Genomic DNA, 18,258 nt, shown 5'->3' on the forward strand with positions numbered 1-18,258 from the left:
TAGCCTGGTATTTTGCAGGGCACGCCTTAGATCAGGTAGGCTTAAAGGCGTGTGGGCAATGCCTGCTAAGATCTCCGGAGCTCAGGCACACAATACTATGGCAATCCAAAACCATTTTGTTGCCACAGGAAAAAGAGGATCCTGATGCCTGCAGCAGCAGCACCACCACCCAGGGATACGGGAGAAATAGATTAATTGCACATGCAAAGGCGTGATACATAGCTGTCAACTTTTCCCTTTTCCTGCGAGGAATCCTATTCGGAATAAGGGAATTCCCTTTAAAAAAGGGGAAAGTTGACAGCTATGGCGTAATACAGTTCTCTCACATTTGTACTTTCTGAAACAATTTGCAAACCTAAAGCACAGCTGTCCTCTGAGACCCACGCTTCTCTGAAAGCCGCAATGCAATTCTCTGGCCAAGTAATGGGTCCAAAAATGCAATACAGGAAAGCGTGCACAAAAATGCAAATATTAGTGAAAATAAGCAGAACAGAATGCATTCTATCTGGGGCCTTTGCTTTGCAAGTAATGAGTAAATTAGGCAAAATGACGCACACACCAAATGTGTATATTACGAGGAATTTGCTCTAGTGCTGGTGAATTTTTGTGAGGGCTTAAAGAAGAATTGCATACTGAAGCGGAATTGTGGAGAACTGAATTTAAGATTGGGGAAAAAGGAGTTTATTTATGTTCATTTTATAAAATCAATACACCACAGAATAGCCGGGAAAACTCAGCCAGATGGGCGGGGAGTAAATAATAAATTATTATAATTATTACTTGATTAGGGGGGAAACACACCCTCAAAGCGGTTCACAAAAAGGTAAAGCGATAAAAGCAGGAAAAATATACAGCCCTACTTTAAAACATACAACAGTTAAAATACTGAAACAGATTAAAATTACATCAGCTTTCTAAGCATCTAAGTAGGCTTGTCAAAACAAGATATATAGATATATTTGCAGGCACCAAAAGGAGTCCAGGGGAATGAGAAACTGAGAGAAATGGAAACTGACAGAATTGCCCATTCCTACCCACACTCTAATTCCATCTACCAAACCTCATGGGACTAGTAGCTGACTCTTCCTTATCAGCAGAAGGAGAGCAACTTCTACCAAATCTGAAGGCGGCAGACTAGCTTAGGGGGCTCAGACGAGAAGGCAGGGAGCTGTTCCATCCCTAGCACCTGCCAACTAATACAACAGCCTCACGGCAGGGCCGGCCCTGACAGAAGAACCCTGCAAGGCCAGGCTAGAGTTTCCCAAACTTGGGTTGCCAGCTGTTTTTGGACTACAACTCCCATCATCCCTAGCTAGCAGGACCAGTGGTCGCAGATGATGGGAACTGTAGTCCAAAAACAGCTGGAGACCCAAGTTTGGGAAACTGGTTTTAATTCATTAATTGAATTAATTGTTGATTATAACAATTTATTACCAAAGCAATGCAAACACGCCTTTTGGGGTAGACGATGATGAGGGGGTTTACTTAGGGGGCATGGGAGTGCAAGGGCAGGAGAAATCAAAACATACGAATACACGGACTCTCAAAACGATTCTCCACTTAAGCCCACAGTGGCATCAGAGCACACGCCTGCTACTTCATATAACTTCATATAATTAGATCCTAGGAGGCTGAGAAGAGCTTGCTGTTTCACAGCAAACCCACAAGAGGGCACTGGAAACAAACAGATAGAGCTGCCTTGTCAGTCTCATAGCTGTATACACACCATAGCTGTCAACCATCCCTTATTTGGCGGGAAACTCTCTTATCCCAGAGCCATGTCCCGCTGCTGTCCCGGATTGATAATGTCCCTTAAATTTCCCGGGTTTCATGCTCGCCCCAGCTTGGGAGGGAAGCAGCGGCTCAGGGTCCTCCGTCCGCCATGAGAGAGAGCACACAAACGAGCTGCCGCGTCTCCGTCTCTCCCTTTCCCCCCTCAGGGGTGCGTCGTGAGGAGACGAGTGGCGGCGGGCGGGCAGGCAGCCCCTCTCTTGCGGCGATACTTCTGCCGCACTGCCAGGGGAAGCCGGAGGCAGCTGAGGAGGCGGCCTGAGGGAGGAGGAAGAGGAGGGGATGGGGAGGGACGCTGAATGGTGGTCTGAATGGTGGTGCTTTAGCGGCCGCGGAGGCGCCGCAACCACCTCATGGCGGGCTCGCAAATGAGAGTCTCTTTCCCTCCCTCCCTCCCTCCCTCTCTCTTGGGCAGGGAAGGGCCGATGGAACTCCTCGCACCAGGCCAACGACAAACTAAGCAAAATCCCTTATTTTGGCTGCTGATCCCTTATTTTCAAGGCTGCTGGTCCCTTATTTTCAAATCTATAAGTTGACAGCTATGATACACACCATCTTCTGGCGGTGATCAGTGAGCCATTCTTCCAACAGTATGTCAAAATGCAAAAGCATTTCGAGCAAACCCTGGCTTTGTTACTTGTTCCAGCAAGCCCTACTCTAAAACACCCCCAGGAATGTTGATAAAAGTTTCTCAACACCCCTGGCATACCAAGATGCTCTCAGTATTATTTAAGTGCCAGCCATGTATGACACAGAATTTGTATTTGTTGACAAACTTAGGGAATATCACCGGAGGTCAGAAACAAGAGGCGGTTCCCAGCCACCCCTCGCTACATTCCAAAACTACAACAATTTTGCCTACTTAAAAAATGTGTGCATCATCTATGATTTGCTACAGAGGCAGAAGAGAATAAAGATAAAAAAGGACACCCTTATTGCCTTGCTGTTTCAGATGCAGGTCCATTTAGGCTGCAATCCCCTTCCTGTTTACTTTTCAGTGAGACCCGCTGAGCTCAGTGTAGTTTACGTCTGAGTAGGGAAACATAGGGTTGCAATGCAAACCCACTGTTCCATTTCCAGGGTGGTGGTCAGCCAGCCAAAAGTAGGGTTTCATCCACATTTGTCCCGCCGCTTTCCCCCAGGAAGACCCGCAGTTTACCGCTGAATTTGAACCAAATGGCTACCGGGTTTTCTGTAGATTGCTGTTTGTTCCAATTCAGCAGTAAAGAGTGGGACTGTTTGTTTAGCCCAATCACTCATCAGTGTGCAGAATTAGTGAAACAGCCCAAAATGAAGGTATGATAGTGGCCAAGTGGGCAGAGATGGCAAGGATCCTGCACCTTTAATAAGCATGTGAAAAAAACGATTTAAAAAAAAACTTAATGAGAAATTTATAAAATAAACAAACCTTATCACATTCTTAGTATTTGCCCCTCTGCCGTTTTCACAAGACCAACTATGTCTATGGGTGGATCTACACATGGGGGGGCGTGCTATAAATAAGTCAGAAATTAAATCATTATAACAAAAGAAAAAAACACTATGTAAGAATCACATAGTGGTTCTTTTGTTCTTGGGCACCATCTGGTGTTGCAGGTTTATAACACAATCAAAGCGTTGTTTTTTGACTAATGTACCTGAGTCCTATGTATTCAAGTTTATATTAAATTCTCTTTAAAAATTACCTACTGGCTACTCAGTGCCATTTCTTTCTTTCTTTCTTTCTTTCTTTCTTTCTTTCTTTCTTTCTTTCTTTCTTTCTTTCTTTCTACAATTTTGGATTAGGTAAAGGTAAAGGGAACCCTGACCATTAGGTCCAGTCGTGGCTGACTCTGGGGTTGTGGCGCTCATCTTGCTTTATTGGCCGAGGGAGCCGGCGTACAGCTTCTGGGTCATGTGGCCAGTGTGACTAAGCCGCTTCTGGCCAACCAGAGCAGTGCACAGAAATGCCGTTTACCTTCCCGCCGGAGTGGTACCTATTTATCTACTTGCACTTTGACATGCTTTCAAACTGCTAGGTGGGCAGGAGCTGGGTCCGAACAACGGGAGTTCACCCCGTTGCAGGGATTCGAACCGCCGACCTTCTGATCAGCAAGCCCTAGGCTCTGTGGTTTAACCCACAGCACCACCCGCATCCCTAATTTCAGACTACAGTAATCTAAAATATAAGAATGTGAGTTTTCAACTACAGCAAGCGAAATGAATAAAACACGTTACGTTATAATGGTTTGACTTAATTTGAGGCGTTGAGTTTAGATGGCATGGATTTAAAAAACGAAAATTTATATCAATGTCAGAAAATTATACATTTTCCTTTCCATCTAACATCACAAAAATGTATTGCAACATACGAGGGAAGCCTAGGGTGCAAAAGACCCTTACAATGGCGCTGACACCAGCCCTGCCTTCTTTTGCCTCTGGCCACCCCACAGCCTACCCACCTCAATAAGAAGTATGTTTTTAACAAGCATACCTGTCTTCCGCATTGGTACGCTCAGTGCAGGAAGAAGGTGGCCTCCCGGTTAACAAACATGCGAGGGTTGTGGTTGATTCAGAGATGCAGTGTGAACAAGCAGCCCCAAAGCCTGCAAAACCACCTTGAAAACAAACAATCCAGGATCTCGCAACCATCACCAACCCAGGCTTGGGATCGGACACAGCTTGATTTAATTTTCGCCCTTGTCCTCGTCCCATTTATATCGCACCTTTTCCTCCAGGGAGCTTGGGGTTGTGTACGTTGTTCTCCTCCTGCTCCCCATTTTGTCCTTGCCACAACAGCCCTGTGAGGTAGGCGGAGAGCCTGCGACCAGCCCAAGGTCACTCAGCGAGCTTTGTGGCGGAGTGGGGATTTTTAACCCTGGTCTCTTGGGGCCACAGTCCGACACTCTAGCCATTACACCACATGTGCCCATTAATATGCTTTCACCACCCTTCTCTTCTAGAGAGAGCCAAGTCTCACGACGCAGTCTAGACATAGGGAATTCACACGGAGCTGAATTTGGGGAGGGGGAGGCGGCGGTGGGGTTTTCTCCCAGGCAACATGTTGTTTGTTGCTTTGGTGCAGAAGTTTAACTTGGGTGTTTACTTCTTTTAAGCGTAGGGCTGACACTATTCTAATTAATGGGGAAATTGAAGAGGGCAATATTATCAGTGCCCACAGAGCCTATAGTCTCCCTCCTCACTTTAGATCTTTCTTGCTGTTTGTCTCTGTCTTTTTGCTTCCATCTTCCCCTCTGCTTTTGTTCTCACAGCCCCTCCTTTTACCTTTCTAGCAGCCCTTTTGAAGTGGCTTCTTGTTTTGCAAGGCTGTGAGGTTTGGGCTACTGAGAGGCACACACACACACGTTTGGCTTCATGCGGTTGCCAAGGGGTCCTCACTTTGCAGTAAGAACGGAGGGCAGAGAGAATTGTCATCTCATGTACCTGGATGCAGAGCTGTCCCTGGGCAGGTGGGGAAGGGGGAAGTAGCCAGTAGCAATCACACTTGCAGGAGGGGGGCTCATAGGGAATGTGTAGAAACTCGGTTCAGTTGACTTTTAAAAGTAAACCTACCCAATACACACTTTTCAAAACAACCTGAGGACCAGAACACAGCCATGCAGCCACTTTCACAATTGTAAGTTGCTTCGAGCAAGTGACAACGTGGCAAGAAATGCAATTCAGCAACAATAAGAGTCCTTTGAAATTTGCACTTCTCTGAATTTTTCAGCACAAGTTTTCCAGTGAGGTGATGTGCACTAAAAGACATGGATGAGGGTAACGTGTGCATTAAGAGGCATTTATTGGTGAAAATAGCACACTCAAATGTCTCCCATTTGGGGAAATCGCCCTGTGGAGGTGTGCATATTAGGCAGAATTGCAAACGTACATGTGAATTGTAAGAAATTCACTCTAAAATGCTGATGAATTCTCATGACGGCCATAAATGTGGAGAACTGAACTTAAGGGTGGAGAAATGAAAAACAAGGAGCAATCATAGAATTGTATAGTGCTGGAAGGGACCACAAGGTTCATCTAGTTAACCAACTGCAATGCAGGAATCTTTTACCCAATGTGGGGCTCAAACCCACAACCCTGAGATTATGATTCCTTGTAGCTCAGAGATAACCAGTGTTGTGGACTAGGGCTCCCAGCATCGCAAGGCAGTTTGGCCAGTGGTCAAGGATATTGGGAGTGGTAGTCCAAAACATCTGGAAGGCACATCACTGCTCTAGTGGATCCCTGCTCTAGTGGATTGAGCTGGCCCTGATCCCTGCATTGTATTCCAGAAAACAGAGGGCTGGATTTGGATCAAGGAAATACAATGCACTGGAAGGACAGATCGTGAAGCTGAGGCTCCAATACTTTGGCCACCTCATGAGAAGAGAAGACTCACTGGAAAAGACCCTGATGGAGGGCACAAGGAGAAGAGGACGACAGAGGACGAGATGGTTAGACAGTGTTCTTGAAGCTACAAACATGAATCTGACCAAACTGCAGGTGGCAGTGGAAGACAGAAGTGCCTGGCGTGCTCTGGTCCATGCGGTCACGAAGAGTCGGACACGACTGAACGACTAAACAACAACAACACAACAAATAATAATACTACAGAAAAATGCATGTGTGTCTCGTTAGAGATTGGTTCAGTGACATTTACAGCAGCACAGTAAGTTGGCCTGGGAGAACAGTGGCTTCCCAGTAATTCACCATGGAGCCAGAATTTGAACCAAAACCTCTTGGTTTGCATGTCACACCCCGAACAGGCTCTTTGGCACGTGCTGCTGAAAAGTTCCAGCCTTGCCTTGGTGGCAACCATTCTAGAAGGACTTTGTGATAACATGCACCTCCGTGGGGAAGTGAAAGACACCCTTAGATGAAATGTATTCATTTCACATTTATCCCCTGCTTCCTCCAAGGAAATCACACCAACCGGGAATTTTCGAACAAAGAAAATACAGGGGAAATTCCGCCCTACAGTCCTTACAAATCCCTCCCACTCAAAGTGCCCTTTTAATACGGTTTACATTTTGGGGATCCGGCATTGTCTAATTTACAAAGCTGTGCCAAACGCCAGCAGAAGGCCCCCTGCAACGTTTGGCGGTTAAAACCCCATGTTTCACGTGGACAAAGAACAAGTCATGTGTGGGCTAGGCCTTGACTGAGGTCATTATGGGCATGCAAACCGGTATTTGTTTACCTGTAAGCACACACCTTTAGTTTATCTTTTTTATATATATCAATCTGCCGGCTTTGAACAAAACAGCAGTCGTGTGTGTGTGTGTGTGTGTGTGTTGCTCAAAGCCAGGAAACCTGGTATCTATGGGTATTTGTTCACATGTGCACATATACCTTTTGTGATCTACCAGGCTTGCACAAAATAACAGTCCAAAAATAAAAAAAAATAAGCAATGCCTCACTTCAAACTAGGTAAGGATTTGGAGTTGCTCACATGAAAGGCTACCTGTCACTTTATTTCCTCCCGCTTTCCTCCCCATCTCCCCTACCCATGGGCGTAGCCAAGGGGGTAGGGGGGGGTCCACGAATCTTGTTGGAAAAGGCAGACTGTGACCTTTCCTTTAGTCAGATGGAAACAAAATGGAAGTAGGGAGGGAGACAGCACCCAGCAAAACATCACCACAGAGAGGGGTGGGGTTTTTTCACCGTAACTCACAAGTCGGGCACCTCTCAGGAGTTTACCATTGCCACTGTAAGAGAATAAGGCAGCTGTTTGTGGTGATTTCTGGTACATCTTATTCTGGAAAAATAGCACTGACCACAGATTACTCATAAGCAGGAAATATCCCAATCAAACAGGTCTTCCCCACAAACCCCTCCCCCCAAATTTCACAACATAGGAGTAGTGTGACTGGAGACTCCGGGTGGAGTAATAGGGGCACTCTCATCCTTTTCTTCCACACTGTGGCTCCAGACCCAATCATCTGTCAGGATAGCTATGGCGGTCACAACTTCACCGAAAACCCAATGAACCTGTGTTCATCTGTGGCACAAAAGGCACAGTCAGGAGAGCTGTGAGCTATGTCCTGGTCAGGACAGATGCCTAGCCAGGACACAGGATTCAAGTTAGGCCTCAGTGTTTTTCTTACAGCAGCACCCTCATGGGGGCCTCCTTTCATGCCCCCACCTCTGCCAGAGAAGCAGTGCCACTATAGGTGCTGATTTCCTGCAAGATCTTGCGAGATCTCATCAAAGTCTTGCAAGATATCAAGGAGGGAAAAAGATCTCATGAGATTTGGGTGAGATCTTGCAAGCTCTTTCAGGGAATTGGCGCCAAAGCCAGCACTGCAGTGCTGGTACAGCAGCCCCTACAAGTGTCCCTATTTTCCAGGGGTGCCCATGATATAGAGAAGCTGTCCCAGTTTCTGATTTCATCCCAGAATGTCCTGCTGTTCCTTAGGATGTCCCTATTTTCATTGGATAAATGCAATGCTGGTACAGCAGTCCCTCTAAGTGTCCCTATTTTCCAGGGATGTCCATGATCTGGTACGGTGTCCCTATTTTCATTAGAGGACACAGGCCTGGGCAGGACAGCCTTCCTGTTATACATTCTGGGCATGATGAAGCATCTGACCCTTACCTGAGTCCACTCCAGCTGAGGAATCACACACCTACTTCCCAAGCTAGTGAGCCCCACCTGGGCTGTGGGCCTGTGTCCTGGCCAAGCCGTAGCTCATAGCTCTCCTGCCAGATTATTTGCTCTGGAGCCACAGTGTGGAAATAAAGGATGAGATTGTTCACCATATACCAAGCACTCTACTATCCTAATTAGGCCCCTAGTGGTTTTCTCACAATGCCCTTCTCAATGTGCCTAATTTGCCCACCTTGCTTTGGCAGGTCTGCTATAATCCTGAAGTCTCTTAAGTCCAAGCCCTTTGTGACACAGATGAACACAAAAGGCTTGGACATAGAGACTTCAGGATGATAGCAGACCTGTCAAAGAAAGGTTTGGTCAGAGGAATGGAAATTAAACCTTGTAAAGTTGACCTGAATAGTGAAATATGTGAAAGTTGTTTCTTGGGGAAGGGAACAAGACCTTCTACCCTCCAAGCAAAGCCAGTAAAGTCCAACAGAGCCTTGGCAACTTATTCATACTGATATATGTGGTCCAATTCAACCGATGTCTCATGGGAAAAACAACAAAATGGGAAAATAACTTTTCTGCTTATATATGTTGATAATATAATTTTAGTTACTGAGAACAAACAAATGCAGATTTAGATGTTGTTCATGTTTTCCTCTAGGCTCTGTGATTCAGGATTTGACACCCTGTTTTAAGCAAAACCTCGGTTACCCATGTGGGCTGAATTAGACCTGTTACTTTCAGAAGACTCAAGACTTTCAACCTCTTGCATGCAGACTGGTGTGGGCAGGGCTTCAGAAGTCATTTTGACTATGAGTGGCAGGAGTAGAATTCAGAGTGAGTTATTCATATCTGAGGGGCTTTCAAATCTATATGGAGGCAGGAGCACACTTACAATTGTGTGTTTTTCATTATCAATATTCTTTTCTAGAACGCAATAGAAATGTGAGTCAGGTACTCCAATTCTCAGCAAGCTGCCCAGCAGGGACTCTTCCCCCACTTTCTCAGCAATCCTGCCCTTTGGGGTAGGAGGACTGGAGGTTCAAGGGCCTGGATGAAAGAAAGCTTTGGTTCGAGGAAGTCTGTTGCTTGTTTGGACTCCCAGTTTCAGCTTTAAAACCTTTCCAAAGGAAGTTTTAAACTTGATCCCATCTTGGACCACAAGCTTAACATGAGTCAATAGCGTGATGCAGCAGCAAAAATAAGCTAATGCTCTTCTAGGCTGCATCAACAGAAGTGTAGTGTCCCGGTCAAGGGAAGTAATAGTACTACTCTATTCTGCTTTGGTCAGACCACACCTGGAATACTGTGTCCAGTTCTAGGTACCACAATTTAAGCAGGATGTTGACATGCTGGGCAACCAAGATGATAAAGGCTCTGGAAACTTACGAGGAGCGGTTGAAGGAGCTGGGTATGTTTAGCCTGGAAAAGAGAAGACTGAGAGGAGATATGATGGCCATCTTCAGATATCTTTAGGGCTGTCACATGGAAGAGGGAGCAAGCTTGTTTTCTCCTGCTCTGGAGGGCAGGACTCAAGGCAATGGCTTCAAGTTACAAGAAAGGAGATTCTGACTAAACGTCAGAAAGAAGTTTCTGACAGTAAAAGCTGTTCAGACTCTCCTTTCATGGAGGTTTCTAAGCAGAGTTTGAATGGCCACCTGTCATGGATGCTTTAGCTGAGATTCCTGTATTGCAGGGAGCTGGACTAGATGACGCTTTCAATGCTACAATTCTATGATTCTGTTGTGATAAGGTGGTATCTGCAGAATGCCCTCTCCTGCAGAGGGCAGGTATGTAAGATCCTTTCAGGTATTCTGCTCCCAAACTGTGCAGCACTTAGCCTGGTAGCTGACTGGCACCCTGTGTAATTCTTTCAGCAGCAGCATAATATGATGGCAACATTCTGCCCTAGCGAGCCACTGAATTTTGTGCTGGCTGCAGCTACTACAGAGCACTCTCGTCTGTAAAGCAGGGCAAACAGCCAGCCTACCTTCACTGCTTAGGACAGAAGCTGCTGTTTCCTTTGCTGAAGTCTTTGGAGAGAGGTCAGTGGGCATTAGACGATGCACCATACAATCGCCACTTCCCTGCAAAGAAGCTGATCTTAAATGCTCATCATGTTATGCATGCACACCGTGGTGGAAGATGAAAGGCACTCGTGCATAGCATAGCATAGCTGACAGGCAGAACGGATGGCTGAACCTTTCCTTTAGATACGTGCATATATATATATATAGCTTGCAATGCAATGTAACAACAAAAGGCAGGTTGTGGTTTGGCTTTGTTTTCCATCTTTAGCAGCAGCCAGGAACAGAAGAACCATTTGCATAGAGTGCACAGAGAATATTTTTTTTCTATGATTTGGGCAGTGTTGTTGTTTTGACAACTGCAACAGCCCCTTTGTGGGTGCTCCAGGGCTTAGGGGACACCAAACTCTGTGTGGACCAGTTTGACTCCCATGGCTTCTTCCAAAGTGCCCAAGGAATTACAATTTCACTAGCCAAACCTTATCACCAGGAGCTAGTTCACACCGAGGGGATAAGCCTGTGCCAGGAGGGTGGAGGTTGCCACAGCAAGTGAGGCAATTCACACTATGGAATTCTTGTGGGTGGGTGGGGAATGCTCTCCACATAAAAAACTCAGTCAGATAGAAGTGTTCAGGCCTAGCCTTCTCCCTGGCTTGTAAGCCTTATAAGAATAAAAATATGACCCTGTTGCTACCAATGGGGGAGCAGAACATCTTGCACACACCCCTCCCCTACCGTTGGAAGTTTCACAGCCCAGACAGAACCAGCCCTACCAGGCAGAGGGCCTTCTGAGTAGTGGCGTCCAACCTCTGGAACGCCCTCCCATCAGATGTCAAGGAAATTGTCAGAAGTGCGTGCAGGAGCCAGGCCCTGTGACCAGCAGGACTTCACAGGACTAGGGCCTTCCTAAGTCTGTTCTGAAGAGGCAAGGCGTGACCGCACAGGTGAGGCCAATTGGTAACTCACAGCACCTGGTGGCAAGAGCCGGGAAGGGATATAAGGTCAGCATTTCCCTTCAGCTCTTTGCCACAGCAACGTGTTTCCTGCCTTGCTGTGTTTGGCTCCTTGACGCCTTGCTTCTTGATCCTCGGACCTTTGACTTCATGACTCCTTCCTTCCTGACCCTCGGCGTCCTGGCTCCTGGACTCTCGTTCCTGCTCCCAACCTGCCATCTTGCCCCCGGTCCTGACGTCCTCAGCCGGGACTTTGACTCGGACCGTGACAGAAATAAACAACTGCAGTGGTGTCTCGCAAGACGAAATTAATCCGTTCCGCGAGTCTCTTCGTCTAGCGGTTTTTTCGTCTTGCGAAGCAACCCTATTAGCAGATTAGCGCTATTAGCGCTATTAGCGGTTTAGCGGCTATTAGCGGCTATTAAAGGCTTAAGGGATTAGCGGATTAGCTCCTAAAAGGCTATTAGCATCTTAGCGCCTTAGAAAAAGGGGGTGGGGAGCGAAAAAAAACCTCAAGAATCGCAAGACATTTTCGTCTTGCGAAGCAAGCCCATAGAGAAATTCGTCCTGCGAAGCACCTCTGAAACCGGAAAACCCTTTCGTCTAGCGGGTTTTCCGTCTTGCGAGGCATTCGTCTTGCGGGGCACCACTGTATCTGACTTTTAGAAGACATCTGAAGGCAACCCTGTACAGTGGTACCTCTAGTTACGTACTTAATTCATTCCAGAGGTCTGTTCTTAACCTGAAACTGTTCTTAACCTGAAGCACCGCTTTAGCCAATGGGGCCTCCCGCTGCCGCTGCACCGCCAATGCACGATTTCTGTTCTCATCCTGAAGCAAAGTTCTTAACCTGAGGTGCTATTTCTGAGTTAGTGGAGTCTCTAACCTGAAGCGTATGTAACCTGAGGTACCACTGTATCAGGAAATTTTTAATGTCTAATGTTTTACCATTCCTTATGTAAGCTGCCCAGAGTGGCTGGGGAAACCCAGCCAGTTGAGCGGGGTATAAATAATAAAATTTTATTAGGTAGAATGAGGTGGCTTCCTCGGTTGGGTTTTGGGGGTAGTGGTGAAGTGTTGTAGGACAGAGCTGTTTGTGCCCCACATGGCCTGCAACTCCTAAGCCAACCTGCTGCTCTCAGGAATGGCGGATAGCACCGTTCCATTACCACTGTTGAAATAATATTCTGTGAGGGCTGCCCTATTGAGGCAAAAGGGGCCTTGCTCCCTCAACCAGCCTCCACCTCCCCCCCTTCCTACTTTACAACCAGTCCAGGGGGTTTACAACCACTCCTATCCGCTTCTTCCTTCTCCTTAGTCCCAGCATTGCCTTTGAAGAAACTCAGCAGGCAGCAGGATGGAGGCAGAGTGAGAATTAGTTGGCTCTGCTTTTCTTTGGCTGGAGTCGCCTAGCATTTGGCCTCTCTGCTTTCCATCCCACCAGCCTCAAGGGCCACCCAGCCGCCATGGGCAACTTTCACCTCCCAGTCGCACACTCTGCTTTCCACCTAGGGCTAGCAGCCGCTGACATGTGGGGTGGCAGGACATTGAGAACACATTGGGGGAGAGAAAGGGTTGAGACAAGGCCCTGTTTTGAAAATCAAGCTCCCCATGGCTGCTACAAGCAATTAAAAAATGACAAGATGTTGGAGCAAGCTCAACATCTCGTCTAGCTTGGTCCCACAGACTATGGCCTTATTGGCCATGGCACCCTCCCTGTGCAATGCCCTCCCATCAGATGTCAAAGAAATAAACAACTCTCACTTTTAGAGGACATTTAAAGGCAACCCTGTTTAGGGAAGTTTTTGATGTTTGACGTTTTATTATGTTTTTAGATATGCTGGAAGCTGCCCAGAGTGGCTGAGGAAACAGGAAACCCAGCCAGATGGGCAGGGTATTATTATAATTATTATTTTTTATTTTAGTGTCCATGTGTCTCTGCCTTATGAAAGAGCAGCAGCACTCACCTTTGCTGGCTGAAGACAGCAGAGAGATGCCTGCACTTCATCTTAACCCTTCCCTACTCAAGCAACCAGCATTGGGGTGTTAAGGGTGCAGCCTTGATCCTTTTGAAAGAAATGGATCATAACTTAAGCTGTCTTTGACTAGTCCCATTGGTTTCAAAGGGGCCCAAATTCAGCTAGCTTAGTCTGACTCCAACCCACTGCGACTATAAATGAATTGAGACCGGCAGAGATCTCTTATGCACAAAGTTGTACAGTATTGTTCTTGTGGGTTAGACATTTTTACAACTTCCTGTTCGTGCATACTCGGTGCAGAACCTTTAAGATCAATTTCCTGGAAGTGGTTTTTAATTTTTCTTTTAAAAAAAATCTCTAGAAGATAGATAATACACCTGTTTCTTCTGCAAGATATGGCTCTGCGGTTACGGAGTAAAGCAGTTGCTAAACCATTGAATGAATCTTTCGGCATTTAACAGATAAAGAAAAGGGCAAATCAGGCCGCAGCCGTGCAGAGCGATAGCAATCACCCGAAGCAAATTTTCAAGGAGAGCTGGTAAAATCACTCACAGGACACTCTCTGTAACCATGCTTCCTATAGAAAGCAAGGTGAAAAGGGTCTTCCTTCATGGCATTTCCCCTGAGGAGATTTTGGCTTTTTTCCTCCTCCTGCTGCAACGGCTAAATTTCAGTAACTGCTCAAGTCCTCAAAGGTCCTTGAAAGTAATTAACACATATTGTTTTATTCTAAGCAAATGAACTTGTTGTAAAAGATGGGGGGGTAAAGGGGAGGGGTCTAATATAAATAAGCAAACAAACAAACCGCTTGCTTTGTGTGGGCCACACTAAGATACGCTATAATTGCCCCATGATTACCCATTTTTCTGGAGGAATGTGTGATTTTGCCTCATCTTTTAGTGCCTCATCTTTAAGCTGGGGCAACAGCGGCAAAAGTGAGAGTTCTGCTGTTACCTCTGTAGATGCATTTTTTGTGTTTGGTGGAGGGTTAGCTGCCTCTGCCGTATTTCGGATTTGCTCATGGTTTTTATGGCCCCCTGTGTGTGTTCTTTCAGTTTATATTGATGCTTTTAGAAGATATCTCATCCCGATATCTGTGCCCCTCTAGAGTGTGAATTTTTCCGTATTTTATGGGGGGGGGGTTTAAGATCGTGCAAACTACTTAGAGGTTTTCTTTAAGTGGTATACCAATTGCCCAAATAAACCTGCCATAAACAGAGGCAGCGAGAGGTAAGGAAAAGGCATGTGGACCTACAAGGCTAGTAATGAAGGGCAGTCATTTCTCCCAAAGTTACAGCATACCTCTGTGCCCCACTCCCAAGGCTGATTCTCACATGGCAGCCACAAAACTCTCTCTCTCTCTCTCTCTCTCTCTCTCTCTACCTGAAAACTGCCGCCCCCGGTTCTCCCACACGTATACATACAGTGAGCAAAGTTGTCTGGGGATTTGGAGTGAATACGAGTCATCAGCATGTTGATGACAATTAAGCCCTCTTTTCATCTAAACCAGGTGAAACTCTGAAAGTGTTGATGGTGAACACGCCATAGCTTTGAAACAAATTCAGACTTTTGGTGGCTGTGGTTTGTGAAGGGTTGCTGGGAATTTATAGAGGCTTGCACACCATTGTTCTGGGTCTCTCTTACCTCCTTGCAAGGAGGGGAGGGAACTCTGTTGCAAGAGAAAAATAAATATCTGCCTTGACTCCATCTGTTCATCTCTGACCAATCATGGACTTAGGGGACTCAATCACTTTGGGAGTTGGGCAGCAAAAGCCAAACCCCCAATTTTTTCTATAACATTCCCTCAAGGGATTCTGGGCCCTGTAGTTTACCCCTCACAGAGTTACTATACTTTTGAAACTGCCCACCCTGTACCCCAAGACCACCCCCCAAAACCAGAGGCGTAGGGAGGTCAGGTGGTACCCGGTGCAGAAAATTTCTTGTCAGCCCCCCCAAACGATTGATTGATTGGTTGGTTTTCTGCCTGCAAAAATGGTTTTACATTATTTCATATTTTCTTACAAAGGAATGTGGATTCTGGGATAACAAGTAGGCAACTATGGACAGATACTTAAATCTACAGGGTGGATTGTGTTTTGGCTTGTTTTATTTATATTTATTTATTTAATAAAATTTATTTTTAAAAACCTGCAAAGTGGTTTACCAAAACAAAAAACAAGAAAACACCACAGCAGTAAAATCAAGAAAAATTAACAATCCTACTTTAAAACTTACAAAAGCTAAAATATTAAGATTAAAATCACTTCAACTTCCTCAGCATCTAGGTATGCTTGCCTAAAGAAGAATGCTTTTAAGCAGGTGCCCGAAAAGAGTCTAGCAATGGCACGTGTTTTGTTGCAATAGGCGGGGACTTCCAAAGTGCAGGTGCTGTCACAGTAAACAATGCAGTACAGATATTATGTGGAACTTGTAGTAGTGCTGGAAACTACTGAAGGGGCGGTTTTCTTTATTGTGACTTCACCATGCTCTGCATTATCTGAAAAGGAAAACATTTATTTAAAAAACAGGACTGCACAGCAGCAATCTAGTCTCATCATGATCAGTGGGACTTATTCCCGAGCCGACGGTGCATAAAATGGGCTGCAATCCTATGCACCCCTTGCATCCAACTTGTACCTAAAACTCTGCACCAGAGAATTGTAGAGTTGGAAGGGACCCCTGAGGGTCATCTAGCCAGACCCCTGGGGCAATGCAGGAATCTCAACTAGACCATCCCTGACCGATGGCCATCCATCTTCTGTTTTTCCCCTCAGCCAGGACACACAACAATGGAGACTGGAGGTGGGTGGAAAAGATAAATTTTGACAATGGGACAGATTTGTCAGGCGTGTGCAGGGACAGCTTGAAGACTTTACACAGAGAGGGACCCCCCTGCATGTAACGTAACAGGCAGGGAGCCAGCTCAGATAGAGAGAAAGACATTGGAGGAGGGGAGGACAAAAGAAGAAGAAGAAGAGTTTGGATTTGATATCCCGCCTTTCACTCCCCTTCAGGAGTCTCAAAGCGGCTAACATTCTCCTTTCCCTTCCTCCCCCACAACAAACACTCTGTGAGGTGAGTGGGGCTGAGAGACTTCAAAGAAGTGTGACTGGCCCAAGTCACCCAGCAGCTGCATGTGGAGGAGCGGAGACGCGAACCCGGTTCCCCAGATTACGTGACTACCGCTCTTAACCACTACACCACACTGTGTACCAAAGTCTGCCCATTTTATCCTCTTTGAGATGGTGGCGCTAGGGCCCTGGGACCACCCTCCCCAAAATATTTACTTGTCTTCAATGTATTGTTACCGCCGTTATTCTATAGTACAGATCCTTTTTTAATTAAACACTTTCTCTAAAATTAAAACGGCAGAAGTAATCAGTAGCATAGATATCAAAGGAAAGGCGAGAGAACAGTCCCTAATAGATACAAGGGAGACACAGATACACAAGCACACTGAAGTAAATAATCCAGCCTTGGGGAAATTTCAGCCTTCACGACATAGGAAAATGGCCAAGTAAACAGCTATTTTTGTGGAGGAGGGCCAAGATATTAATTGATACGCATGAAATTTCATATATAGCTATATAATCTCTAGTGTAGTAAGATAAGACCTTTGCAGCAGGCATTTTCAAAAAAAAGTTTTTAATGAACCGCCCTAGTAGGGCAGTAATTGTTCCTTGATAATTTGTCACCCGCCTCCATGATGGCACCTGGGGCAGCCCGGCCCCTCCACACACACCCTTTCCTACACCCCTGCCCAAAACATCCCAGAAGGAGGCGGTCTCCAGCAGAATTCTGAGTGTTGCTTCTCTCCTGTCTGCCAGGATACCTGATAATGCCTTACTTGATTGCATTTCCTGGGTAGCCTGGCCATTCCTTTGAGATGGTAAATGCTTCAGTTTCTGAATCTCTTGTTTTCTGCTGCTCCAGAGAAGAGGACACGGAGCAATGGATCCAAACTACAAGAAAGAAGATTCCACCTAAACATTAGGAAGAACTTCCTGACAGTAAGAGCTGTTTGACAGTGGAATTTGCTGCCAAGGAGTGTGGTGGAGTCTCCTTCTTTGGAGGTCTTTAAGCAGAGGCTTGACAACCATATGTCAGGAGTGCTCTGATGGTGTTTCCTGCTTGGCAGGGGGTTGGACTCGATGGCCCTTGTGGTCTCTTCCAACTCTAGGATTCTATGATTCTACACATATTGATAGTTTGCTCAGCTTAACAGATACTTGCCAGGCTGTTTTTGCAGGGAAATGTAAGCCCCTACAGTCCAAATGCAATTGGAAAGCTTTTCCCGTTTTCTTCCTCCTTGCAGAGAAATATTTGAGGTCAATTTGGGAGAGTCAAAATGGCTTCAGGATTGCTCTCCTGTGCTATTTCAGACACGTGGTTTATGTACTGTAATGGTCTCAGGCAGGCAAGCAAGCTCTGATAAGAATTAATGAGTCTCTGGCAGTTTTATGGTACGTTTATTTACAATTAACATCCAGAGAGCGGTTTTGGGCCTGCCACTCTTATCTATGAGTTGGTCACTCTGAGTCTCTGCCCCTTTTGCAGTATGAAGGGTGCCAAAGTCCAGTCCTTCCTCTCTTTTAACCCTTTCAACTCTTCTGCTTTGAGGAGAAGGTGGGTAGACTCCCCCCCCACTCTCAAATGAAGAGCCCTCTAAATGCTGCCTCCCTCCTGGTTGCATAGCAACCTCCTCAATGCCATCTATCTCCTCCACCCCTCTGCCTGTGATCTTTCCGAGTCTGCTGCTCTATCTGAGTCTGGGAACTCTTGATGAAGGGGGGCTGAACTAACCCACTCCTGCTCTGTCTGTGGCTGCAATCCCTCATCTCCAGAGTCAGACACTTCCCAGGCTTTTGATTCAGCCACGTCTCTGACATATACTTATGTATGTGTTTGCCTTGGACATTTATGAACATTTA

This window comes from Podarcis tiliguerta (assembly GCF_965153285.1).
Source record: "Podarcis tiliguerta genome assembly, chromosome: 13".
In the NCBI taxonomy this organism is placed as follows: Eukaryota; Metazoa; Chordata; class Lepidosauria; order Squamata; family Lacertidae; genus Podarcis; species Podarcis tiliguerta.